We start from the raw sequence: 13,791 nt of genomic DNA, 5'->3' as shown, positions 1-13,791 counted from the left end.
CTTTAATTACCCATACAGTTCCCCCCCTGCAGTGTCATAGACAAGCGTGCAAACACAGTTTGTTTGGATATTCAGTCTGTTCTATGCTATGTTCCTGCAAAACATTGACTTCCTCGGTGCACACAAAATAGATGCTTGCAGACAGTTCAGATCTGTGACTTAAAGCTGGTGAAATGTGGACATTCAGCTAATGAGATTCAATTCAGCCAAGATACCTGTTCTGTTCTGTGAAACTTGGTGAATCAGTTCAGAATTCCCAGTGATCTGGGTTAAGAGAGATGTCAAATCCCAGATGTTTTAATACTTGGGAAAGCTGTATTTTAGTGATTATTGGGCAATACGTTTAAAATGTGAATGACAGACCTGGAAAGCAGCATCTGCTTTTTCACTTTCTAACATATTTTCTCAGCCAAACTGAGGTTTTCAAGTTCACAGTGCAAAATATAACTGAATTTCATCCAAGTTTGCAGACTCACTAATGCTTGCCATGTTCAGATTGGCAAAAACCTCCCAATTCTTTTTTTTTTCCTACAGTTTTGCAAAACTGAGTCCTTGTCACTGACAGATGGAAAAACAAAGACTTTGGCTGTTAGAAGGATAAAGTAAATCATGGGATTTTAGTGAGTTTTTCTTCTACTTCCTCGCCTAGACATGATGAGCAGCACGGGAAATGTGCTTTTTCTTTTCCTTCTGACATACAGATCGCTTCAAAAAACCAGAATCCTTTATGCAAGTAGTAGAAGTTGACAGAAAGAACATCTAGTACTGGGCAAAAATTACCAGATTGTATTACTAAGCAACTGAGTGGATGCATCAGCTTTCACAGAAAGGATGGAACTTTTCTTCCTTTGTTACTGGCTGACTGGTACTTGACTAATCCAGGCCTCAAAAAAGCGAAGCTTTTCACTACGTCTCATTTAAGTACAAAGTAAGATGTTGGTGGAGGCAAAGACTTTCGTTCCAAATAGCTGCAGCACCTAGATGTTTTCCCTGGACAGTGTCTGCCCTGTGGCATTCAAGTCTAACAAACCCCATCAGCCCCTCTGAATGTTGAATGTACTGATGGATGAAAAGCTGGACATGAGGTAACAATGTGTGCTCGCGGCTCACAAGGCCAACAGTGTGCTGGAATGCATCAAAAGAAGTGTGACCAGCAGGTCATGGGAGTTTGATTCCACTCTCCTCAGCACTGGTGAGACCTCACCTGGAGTCCTGCAGCCAGGTCTGGAGTCCTCAGCACAGGAAGGACCTGGTTCTGTTGGAACAGCCTGGAGTAGAGAAGGCTGCAGGGAGCAGGACCTTAGAGCAGCTTCCGGCATTAAAAGAGGCTCCAGAAAAGCTGAGGATAGACTTTTTTAGCAAGGCCTGTTGTGACAGGACAAGGAGTAGTGGTTTTAAACTAAAGAAGAGGAGATTTAGAGTGGGTATAAGTAAGAAAATTTTTACAATGAGAGTGGAGATGGCTGGAACAGGTTGCCCAGAGTTGTAGTGGAGGCGCCATCCCTGGAAACATTCAATGTCAGGTTAGATGGGACTCTGAGCAAACTGATCAAGTCAAAGATGCCCCTGCTCCTGAAGGAGGGTTGGACAAGATGACCTGTAAAGATCCCTCCAACTGAAAACATTTTATTATTCTATGGCCCTGTGAATGGCAATTTTATAAGATCTGCTTCAACCAGCAACCGGAGGAATGAGAGCAGTTAAAAACAAGAAGGTATCCAAAATGTTTGTGATAAGCCATTTTTCCCACTATTTCTTTTCCTCCAAAAACTAGGTTGTTTGCAAAATAGACTCTGTTTTGACTGGAACTGTTTATTTTTGTTGCCTGTGTGTTTGCAGAGGGGAAATAGGTGATCAAAGCACGATAATTTAAACCATTTCCCAGTGGGGAAAACAAACAAACAACAATTCAAGTCAATCCTTGGTAAAGAACCACTTTAAGAAAATAAAATGTATTGTCAGATGGAAAGCTGGTTTGGTGGACTGACAGTCAACGGAGATGGTTGAAAGAGCAGATAAGAGAGCAAGATGAAAATGAACAGAGATTTCTGGCATATGGGCAAAGTCTTTATTTCCCTTTACATGTGACTTTCATCCTCTTTTAGCCCTACTTTGGCAGCCCGGGGTGCATGGCAAGGTGCGGAGTGCCTGCCAGAGTGGCTGCACTACGGGTTACAAATCACTGGTTGCCATTAAGAGGTCAGAGGGCTTCACGTCTCGGCCCCTTGGAGAGGAGCCAGTCTTTACAGCTTCGGCTTCATTTCCAAACCTCTGCAGTACGTCCCTAGCCTGGATTTGCTACACCTCTTTCAAATGAATTTATAGCCCTATAAATGGTGAATCATTGTGTATAATAAAGAGCAGAACAGATTTGAATGGTATCCAATTTAATAATTACTTGAGTAACTCAATCATTTTCAGATATGTGGCTTCAGTGTCTGCAGACCTTGAAGACCTGCTTGGAGCATTTGACAGACATGATAGCACTTTTACTGCTCTGCTACTAAACCAGTCCTTCACAGACCCTGCACACACACACTCACATCTTAAAACTTTGGAAAGACTGTATTCAGCTTTGGAATGTTTGTCTGGACTTGGAGAAAGACGTACAGAGGCCTTGTACCTCCATTTTCTCGTATTTGAGGCCCTCTTCTCAGGCCATTTGAGAAATGTCTGCCTCTGCGCTCTGATAAATGATGCATTTAAACCTCCTGCCCACACCATTCCTTGATGGGCACTGAAAATAGCTCTCCTCTAGTTCACATTCTTACATTAGATTTTAACAAGGCTCTGCTGAGCTATGGATCCACAGCACTTGCAGAATCTTGCAAAGCAAAATTCAATGGTTCTTTAGAACTATGTCCAAGATTAACAACCATCAGATCCCACTGGAGTGTCCTCACCGGTGCAGGTGGGTCCTTCCACTAATTGGCAAAGTTTCAACGCTGCAACAAAACTGACTTCAGGCTGACCAAGTGAAGAAGGTGATTAAAACCTAAACATAGTCTTTTCAGAAATCTTCCTGTCTCAGAATAAAATACAGCCTCTTAAGGACTCTGTAATTCAAATTATTTCAATGGATCCAAGGGAACATACTAGCCAGGATGCTGGGCTTTATGGAACACAACTGTCACGTTCTGTACCCTAAGGACAACTAAAGCTGCTGAGAAGTCACTGTGAAAGCCACCTACAGCGCCTGGGAGAAGTGAGAGCTCCCACGTGAGCCAGTCCCAACACCTGCATGAGAGCAACCCTCACACCTGCAGCAGAATTTGCAGTGCAAATTCCACTTTCTCATCATGGGACTGTCGAAATTTGCTCTGCCTTGAAATTCATCATGCAAGATATTAGCCTCAGGATGAGGTTGGGGACTTGGTTATTCACAGCAGTTTGCAGCCTGCCCAGGGGCATAGCCTGAGAAGGGCAATTTCCACTTCGAAGGCTCACTTTGTTGGTGCAGAATCCACACCTGCACTGGGGTCTCTGCAGCTGAACAATATCTATTTAAATACCATTTTTTTTCCTAATAATTTGACAGAGGTTAAAAAACGAGTCACTGAAAACGGATGGCCTGCTATTCTTTTCTATCATCAAATTAAACCACAGATACTAGTGGAATAAATCCTGATTTTCAGTGGTCTAAAAGACCAGGGGTCCCTGGGCTGATTTGACCAAAGAGATATCTGTGGCTCAAAGAAGAAAACATCAGCCTTCTCAAAATTTAGGTATCAAAACCTTTGACTCCTAGTGTTGCCTCCTATAGCAAGGGAATGTTCCCAGTGTTTCTACAGCTCACCCCGTTCATTTTTTAATGTGCATACATTACCACCCTTTGTTATATAATGTGCACTAATATTTTAGGTGAACAAAATTTCTGAAACGAAAAGAGTTTCTTTTCTTGTGGAAAATGTTTCTTCTATTTATCTATGTGGTCTGTTGAGGGCCAGTGTGTAGTAGAAGACCAAGTGGTTCATATCTGTGCATGGATCTTTCTTTTGGAAAATGAACTGTGTGATAGTAGTATCTAGTATCTGTTGTGGATGCAAGCAGAGAATGTTTTTTTATACCCTTGTACTAAATCTCAGCTGTTTAGTAACTATAAATTTTAATAAAAATAAAATCAGAAGGGAAAGAACTATGGCCCACTACTAGTACGTGATTTGTTTAAGCATTAGGAAGATATTTTTTTAGCACATAGACTTAAATTCTCTGCTAAATCTGGGAAAAGCGCATGCATAACTTAAAATGTTATAATAATCATATTGCAGGCAGCCTAGCAAGTCATTGCAAAAAAAACCCCAAGAAGTCCTTCTGCTATGAACTCTGACGAAGCCTAAGGACATTGGGAGTTGTCCACCTATGCATGCATAATCACACCAAATTCAGGGCAGATTACGTGCCCAAAAGAATAGGTCTAACAAACAAATGGTGGTGTTAGCGCTGAAGAGGACTTTGGATGGTCTGAGCTTTCATGGGCATTAATCGATGTTTCTGGTGTTTCAGGGCAGTTGGAGTTGCAGCTCAGGGGTTCCAGACAGTTCTATATGGTGGTCTACCCAGTGAGAAAGCATTTTAGTCAGCTTTGCATCACATGAGAGATCCATTGGTTTTCAAAGCGACACCACAAGAGTGTGCGGTATAAATCAAGGTAGGCAAGTGGGTTATCAGTACATGCACCGAGCTATTTCACCTTGTCAAAGATACATTGGACACCTGTAGGGCAAGGCTTGGTGGGCGGCAGTGATGGTGGAGGTGGGGAGAGGGCTTTCCATAGGGAAAATTTTTCACAGTGTAAGGGCTTTTGAGAAAATTAATGTGAAACATTAAAAATGTTCCTTTTTAAAAGGGAATTCATTTTTTAAGCACAATGAGACACTTCAGGTGGTGTAGCAGTGTTGAGTAATGCACATTGGAGTTATTTAACTTCATCTCATGCCTCACTGTTCCCCAGGGGCACCCATTAATCAGCGTTACTAGGCAGTTTGTCATGTCCTTTTGCTTAAATAATATCCATACCAAAATACAAGTAATGCATGCACCTGGAAATCAGTGGGAGATCTGCCTGTGTTAGGACAGAAGGATCTGTGCTGGAGGACACAGAAAAGTTGAAGGACTCCTGTTGTCTTCCATGGGCTTTGTGTGGTACTGTAGCAGACTGCTTGAGTTAGCATGTGTACTACAATGGGAAAATCTATCAGCCACCACCATTAAACTGGGATCATTCTGAACAATAAAGCTATAAATAAGTTCACAGGATATGAAACTGTTGGAACGGTTCCAGAGGAGGGCTACAAAGATGATCAGAGGGCTGGAATACCTTCTCTATGAGGACAGGCAGAGATTTGGGCTTGTTCAGCCTGGAGAAGAGAAGGCTCAGAGGAGAACTTATAGCGAAATTCCAGTACCTGCAGGGGCTACCGGAAAGCTGGAGAGGGGTTATTCACAAAGGCTTGTGGGGATAGGACTGGGGCAATGAGTATAAACAGGAGAGGGGCAGATTTAGACTACACATTAGGAAGAATTTCTTCTCTATGAGAGTGGTGAGGCCCTGGCCCAGGTTGCCCAGGGAAGCTGTGGCTGCCCCATCCCTGGAGGTGTTCAAGGCCAGGTGGGATGGGCCTTGGGCAGCCTGATCCAGTGGGAGGTGTCCCTGCCCATGGCAGGGGGGTTGGAACTGGATGATCTGTAGGGTTCCTTCCAACCCAAACTATTCTATGATTCTGTGATTCTATGACATAACAGGAGCTCATGAGACACGTGCCTGCTCAAAGCCTGAGTAGTCGCATGATCCACCAGAAACTGAAAAAGCATCTTTAATTTTATGAACAAACTCATGTACTACAAAAACTAAAGCATTTCAGCAGGGAAACAAAACGAGACATTCTGCTAGTGATGACTGCCTGCCGTTACCCCTGAAAGGTGGCATCAGTAGTTTCAGGATCTGTGGGAGCATCTCTAATCTGTCTACACAGACCCACAGCCTGGCTACCCCACAGTACCCGGCTTGCCAAACTAAAAACTTAGCAGATCTTTACATAGAATCCTTTCTTGTTTATCAGCTTTGTGTTTAGACTGGATACCTGAAGGTTAAACCACTGCACGCCCTCATCAGACCGGTAAATCACTTAATTCTGTACCTCCCCCAGCCAAAAGTTTTCTCTAACTTGTTAAGCAAAATACAGACAGCATGGCCTGCCATTCCCGCAGAACTCGCTGGCCTTCCGAAGCCTGAAATAACTGGCAGACCTGTCAAAAATGACCTTCTTTCAACAACATCTCTCTCTTTTTTTATTACCCCCTCCAGGTAGGGGGTGGGGGAGGTTGGAAAACTGTAAAGATCAAGTCACAGCTGCATGTGGTACCTAATTAAACAAGTGTAAGAAAGCAGAGAAAGGTCAGGTTGTCAAAAATCATTGCTGTATCTTTACTGGGTTGTATTTAGAGACTGATAGCAGCAAAGAAAATAACTCAATAAAGGGAATGAGATCGGAATAACAAACTGACTCCAGGGAGAGGCTAGTTTTGAAACGCAAAAGGCTAAGGCTTCAAGATTTATGTAGATATATAGGTATGTATCTGTTTGTGTGTATATACACAGAGAAAGACAAATCGAAGGGAAACAAGCCCTGGAAATGAAAGGAAAGGTGTTTGCAAAGAGTAAGCAGGCAACATTAACAAGGAAAGGAGATGGACGAGGAGAAGTTCAAATAGGAAAAGTAGCAGAAATTAGAGGCTGAAAATACACAGGCACAAGCAGATAAAAGGAGAAGGATCTGAGGAAATAAATTAAGGAGTGGATAGGAAGGGGAGAAGTGTCATAAAATAGAAAATTCAATCACAAAGAAAGAGGAGGAGGCCAACATGGTGATGTTCAGGGAGGAGATTCACACGGAGGGTGAAAGTGCTCTGATATTACCTGCTCTGATTTCCAAGAGGTGTAATGGAACACGTCCATTTCATCTGTGCTTTGAGAGCTCTGGGCAATGTTTGGAGACACCAGCCCGTCCAGACAAGACCTTTGTGCTTCCACCTGCTTTGCCTTTCCTGCCGTCATCCCGCTGTCCTTTCCTTATCTCAGTAACTGAGGTGAGAAATGCAGTTGGAGGCAGGATCCTAGGGAATCCCGTGCTTGTGTCTCATTGACCACTGGCCTTTTGCCTACCTGCTGGGAGAATGGGTCACTGCTGCCCTTTTGGCATTATTCAGGGAGGAGAATGCTAGGAAGGGAAAGAGAAAAAGGAAAGAAAATTGTGTCCTTGTGGAGGAGGAAAACAAAGCAAACCAAATATCTCACACTATTATATTACTTGATGATACGGTTTAATAACAGTCTAAAAAAGATGACACAATAAGAAAGGTTTTGAAGGCTTTCTGTTTTCAAACATGTCACTTCATTTGTTCCGCCAGGGTAAGGCTCCAACCATTTGCTTCTGTTAGTTACGTCTGCCTTCTTATGCCACCATTAATTCTTTCATAAAACCTGTTATAAGAGCACCTGTAGGAAGGAAGAAGCTGTTATAAGGGGTGAAAGGGATGAGAAGATTTTTCTCCTTGTCACAGATCAGAATTTTTCCTCTCCTACTCCTCTGTGGACAACCTGGCAAAAGACAAACACGGTATCTTGCATTTAACAAATTGACAATGCATTTAAATAGTGTACCGCTGCAAGTATAATTGCAATTTGTTGTAATTTCTCCTCCAAATTCCAGTCTGACACAGTTGATTTATTTTGCAAATCAGTGCATCTGGAGCGTGTGCCCTGTCACATTATGGGCCTTTGATACAGACCCTTTGTCTTATAACAGGGAAAATAATTAGCTTTTGGACAAGCTTGAGCTGTGATGTCAGAAGTTATCCATGGCTGCTGAAAGAAGTTATTAGTGCTGATCTAATGAAGGCTCCCTGGCAAAGCTCTGCCTCTTTACTAATTTATCTCTCTGGGATTTTAGCAAAATTAAAAAAAATGAGGTAAGTATAAAACAATACATTTATTTATACATTAAAAATATCCGTATTTGTATAGCATAAACCTCAGTCACATTGTTGCTAAGATCTATAGACAGCTGAGAAATAAACAAAACAGAAGGCACTACTTTGTTCCAGTATAAATAACACTTTCCTCTCAGCAGAGAAATGTTTGGGCATTTTTTTTAATTAACTTTTTTTTCCTCCCTCTTCCTGCCTCCCTCCTTGAAATTCGCAGCACTCGTTGGCAAGTCTGGAAATTATCGATTGTCAGAAATGTCCACTTTCCCCCAAGTGTCGCCAGCAGAGACCTCCTCCAGTGCCACATATGCTGAGGGGACAGATCCTTCCCTTGCTGTCCCTGCCCAACACCAGGAGGAATTTCACTGCAGTCGAAGCTGTTTCTTCCCCGCAAAGTGAGAATCTGCGCAGCGAGAAACACAGCCCGTTGCCTCTGACAAAACATCAAGTCCCTAAAGTGATTGTGCTGCACGATGGTAAATATTATGGGAAGATACGGAGTGGGATGAATTAAAAGCGTCTGGCTGGATCTATGGAAGGTTTGATTTCACCCAGGAGGAATGAATGAACGCAGATCACTCCGAGTCTTGAATGTCCGAGGCTTAATCTAATTTCTCAATGTAGTCAACCAGTGGAAATTTGCAAAATATGGACTCTATTGGGAATCTGGCTGAGCTTTGTCTGATTAGCATGTGCAACTGTTCAGCGGCAGGTTTTTGCGAGCATTTAGTCTCTGCTTTAAACAGAATCATCACCAGCTGGTTATTTTTTACTGTTATTAGGTTAGAAAATAGCACTGAGGTATACAACAGTAATCATGAAGCTGTGATGCCAGGGAAAAAATAATCACGTTAAATTGACCTTCATGAATAAAGAGTGAGGTTCCATTTCGCCTCATTTCTGTTCATTTTAAAACCAGCATTAGCTTTTCTGGCACATAATTTTTCATTGTTTGCTGAGCATGGCTCGATTAGAATGATTCACTGTCTTTAATATTAGTGATTATGGTCCATTTCAATTACACAATGTGTTATAGTTTGTTGTATTACTCTCCTGCCATGTCTCCATTCTCAGTTCCTCTAAGGGAAGCAAGAAGAGAGAGAGAATAAGATGCTGGAAGCGGGAGCTGGGGAAATGACCCCCTTTCCTAAACACAATCCCAATGGACAAGCCGCAACTTATGCTGCTTCTGCTTAACATTTAAAGAGTTTCAAACTTAGATTAAGTTACATTCTCCACCACTTGAGATTCTGCCTGTTGGACACTTATCTGTCTGTCTTGTGTGTTTAAATAGAGAAAGTGAGAAGGCAATGAATGCAGCGTGCAGTTTGGATTAAAGTAGGATTTGGGAGAATTATACAAGTGGCACATTATGGATTGTTCTTTTATCTTGTGGATGCCTGTGGAACCACGGAGTTCAGAGCAGATCACATTGTGCAGCAGTGTGTTTAGGGCATCGTAGCCCCAGCAGAGGCAGTCAGCACGCTGCACAGCTAAACTTGTGAGGACGTGGTCTTACTGGAGCTGAGAGCTCTGCTGCCCATCACGTCTGTACGGTGAATCCTCATGGAAATGCTGTGCTTGGCTATTGGATCAGTGACAGGGCTGAAAACCCAACAGCAAAGGGGTCATAGAAGGGTAAAAAGATTGATTAGACTTTCTGTGGTACCCTGCTGCATTGAGGGATGGGACTTCCATGATGCTGCACTCCATCAGTTAACCACAAGTGACACATGGGCTGCTCCAGCTCACCCCTGTCTGGCTGATCCCGGTGGCAGGATCTGGAGTGTTTCCTGAGCTTTTGCAAAATGTAGCTGGGATGCAGGGAGACTACAGCTTGGGCTTTCAAAACTGCTTTTAACTTGAGTGTCACCATTGAGCTTCCAGAAATACTGAGTGATGCGTGAACTCAGGATTTGGCAGAGTAATCATTCATGTGCTTTAACAGAGGGAGATGCAGCAACAGGAAAAGCCAGATGCCAGAGAAGCTTTGAGAGGTCAGAAGAGAAAGGTGTTCCTCCAGGCTCTAGGAGTCACCAAACACCTAAACCTCGAAGCATGAGGTGCCTCTGTAAATCAAATTTTCTCACGCAAAGATGCAACTCTGTAGGAGCGAAGCCAAGTATATGGAAGATTAATTGGGACTAAGATAAAGCATGAAGCTGGTACCAAGTATATCAGAATAAACATGATTAAAAGACCAGGTGCTCTGAACAAGAGTCTTGAGTGCGTGAGAAAGCCAGGCTGGAAAAACCGGCCTGGGAGTGAGAGTGTGGGTGTGAAAGAGACAAAATAAAATATCCTGTTTGTCTTCTTAGTTCAGGAACCAAAGAGCTGTATAAACCTGCTTGAAAGAGAGAAGCCAGTGTAATTTCCTAATTTGACTTCTGTATACGGTGCTGATTAAAAGGATATAGTTAAAGAAAACTGTAAAGTCTGTATCTCTTTCATCACCACACAACTCTGCCTCTATTATTCCATCATTCTTTACCCATAGAGGTACTTCCAGAGAGTCAGAACTGGGTATTCCATGGGATTAAATCATTAAGTCTTTACTGAAACCAGTAACTACAAAACAGGGGTAAGATTTTGTTTCCTTTTTTCATGGTGGAATCTGTTGCATCTAAAATATCATTACAGAGTACTTGTTACTCATTCAAGCATGAGAATTTGAGTGACAGGGGAAAGCATGCCCTCTTCATATAACATCCTTCTTTTCACCTTTTGATTTGGTTACACTTTCTCACTTGCCAAGGAAATTGCATGTGTGTGGAGGAAAGGAAGAAGGGATTTGACACATTTAATGGACATTTATAAGGGCTGCAAAGCATTTATTATAGTGGTAAATGAATTAACTAATTATAGGTGACCATTAAATTGTGGCTGCACTCAGAAAAGAAGCTCTGTAAAATTAGCTCGGTTTTGTTCTACTGGTCTGCTCTCTTGACCAAACCATGTTCCATACCTCATGATGTAAATCCACAGCAATTATTCTGACTTGGTGAAGTTAGTCTCCTCATTCTTCGAGGTAACTGAGAGCCCAGTCTGGCTACTTCCATGTCTTCGTATCCCAATGCTTACTTCTGCAGTAAAAACAAGTGGTTTTTCGCTCAATACCACGCAGACGATGAAGTTGTAGGCAAAGACCTGGAGACAGCCTGTCTTTTTAATCAACAATGAAGGTATTGATTAGTTTCTAGCTTTAAAAGTTTAGTTACTGAGGATGATGAAATAGGCAGGGGAGACTCAGTTCAACGAGCACATTCCAGATGGAGAAGGCAGTGCTAAACCTAAGGGGAAAACCAAGTTTGTCTTGGAAATTATGTCCAAAGACAAAGTAGGACGAGCTCATGACATCAGGTGTCTTTGGTGTCTTTCCTAAGTTATTACAGTTCTTTACTGCAAGTGGTTACACCTCCTGCATTCAGACTGGGGCTCTAAAATAGCTACAGCTTAGAATGAAAGGAGTTTTTTAGGAAGTTTTGAATCTGGAACTATCACAACTAATATAGTGAGTTTATAGCTGAAGTCAAATAAAGAACTCCAAGTAATGACAGCCCTGTTAAGGATAGTACGCTTTGATATGGAGGAGCTGTAGTGGGAAACAGACTCCTACCTCACTCTTATGGGTCGCAGATGACATAAAAGCCCTTTGCTGAATAAAAATAACATAATATGGTGGCTGGCAACAAAACAAGGAGTTTGGCATGGAGGGGAGAGATCCTTTTGCAAAACATTTCGCTTTGAAGCTTTGCTCATGTTTGCAACAAGCCTGGCAGAACCTCGTTCATGGAGGGAGTCTCTAAGTGCAGTCCTCACTATATGAGAGTTTGGGCTCAGCTATACCTCTCTTTCCATTGAATACAAGCCAAAATTAGGTGCTAAAATCGTTATAGAAGCACATCCTAAAAAAACCACTAAAAATAACAAAATCTGTAAAAACAACATGGCCAAAATGCAAACAAGAAGAGCATGCTTTTATCTGAGACAAAGTATATGAGCAGCAGGGAGAAATGAAAAGAGATCAAGAAATTATGAATGGGAATTAATAAATGTCAGCTTCAAATGAGTTCTTCAATTAAACAGCAGAAAAGGCAAACCTATGTTTCTGACTAGAAACATCTTGCTCTGTCCCTATCTATGGCCGGATCCCAACAAGCGTATGAAGTCACTTCAACAGGAACGATGTAGGTATTATTGATGGATAGTGTTGCATGGAATTAGGAGTGTGATGTCAGCAGAGCTCACACTTGGTGGAGAGATACGTGTCTGCCATAGTGTTATGAAGCTCTTCCCTTGGAACAAAGTTGTCTATTCAAAAACAAAAATAAAAAGGAGATCAGTGAGGGAAGGGAAATGCCCACTGTCTCTGATTGGAATCTTTTTTCATCTTGTAAAAAATATCTTAATTTTCACTTATATTCCATGCTTGTAGCTAAGGGCCATTAAAACTAATAAAAGTAAATCATTTGTGACATATCTTAGAAAACAGTTTCTGCAATGTACCGCACTCTCAAACGCTCATTAGAAATAGTGGTTTTCTTTTCGGAAGAATGCTTGCTGAATGCTTAAAATGTGTTGCCTCCAACTTTTGACAACTAGCACAGACTATGAGGAGCTTTGAAGCAAATGTTTGACATAAAAAAGATGGTCTGATGCTATATCAAATAAGATTGGGGAGGAAGCATCAAAGCAGAAAGCATTAGGATGAAATGCAGTTGGAGGAAAGAAAATCAACACACTCATTTCTGATTTTACATTTTCTGGCATCAATATAAACAACTGATTTGCATTTGTTGAGGACACTATATTCAATTCTTTACAAATTAGCATTAAACAGAGCCTCCTCCCCCAAATCTTTTCTAAGAGTGTAGGGTAAAGCAAGAAAAAAATTGTTGCTTACACAGTGATTGTTCCCAGGAAGAAAAGTGAGTCTCTTTGACAATGGGATGACACTTGTTTTCCTCTTCCAGCCTCCATCTTGAATGAAAACTGAGGATATCCCTTTATAACACAGTGTCATGATCCTTCTGAACAAAATCCTTACTAGAAACCAGCACGGGTTGAAAAAAAGCTCCACCACACTGTAAAATAATAAGTATGTGAACCATCTTTGCTTAACTCCTTAGAGGGTTAGTGAAATAAATGTTTCATTTGTTTTACATGGTATTTTTGTTAAATACACTTTGAAGAATCTTGTACATTGATCTAGCTAGAGCACTGTGATCTTAACCTCTAGAACAGAGGTGAGCCATTGCCAATAAAACCTGGATTACCCGAAATACCCCTGAATAGTGCGAGCAAAGTTTCACCTGGTACTTCTGCTAAAGGGACAGTCAACTAGTTGGAACAAAACCCATGAAAACAGGTGTTGTCCAAACATTTCTTCAGACAGGAAGGTGTAAGCCCAGGAATCACGGATGTAATGCTCAGGCAGGTGTTTCCTGGAGATGTGCTCCTCAGCTACTCATTTCTGGCTCTAATTTACTCAGACACTTCAACATGTGGATACGGCTCAGGAGAAGAACTCCAGATGGTCTTTGGTTTTGCCGCTGTACTAATGTTTTAAAAGAGGGTTTAGAGTTGGTTCCTAAACTTGGGATCATGAGGAATGGGCATTAGGGTTATTAATGAAAAAGTTACAAGAGCATACAAGAACGGCATTTTATAAATGCAGAGAAGACGCTTCTATACACTCGCCGGGTCAGACACTAGGTTTGCAGCCTTGGACAGTTGCAATAAAAATGAATTTACCTTACATTTTAATTTCTAGTTATTCCACTTTGACTATGCTCTGCACAGAGC

The sequence above is a fragment of the Cuculus canorus genome, chromosome 19 (genome assembly GCF_017976375.1).
Source record: "Cuculus canorus isolate bCucCan1 chromosome 19, bCucCan1.pri, whole genome shotgun sequence".
NCBI lineage: Eukaryota > Metazoa > Chordata > Aves > Cuculiformes > Cuculidae > Cuculus > Cuculus canorus.
This window is presented reverse-complemented; position numbering follows the sequence as displayed.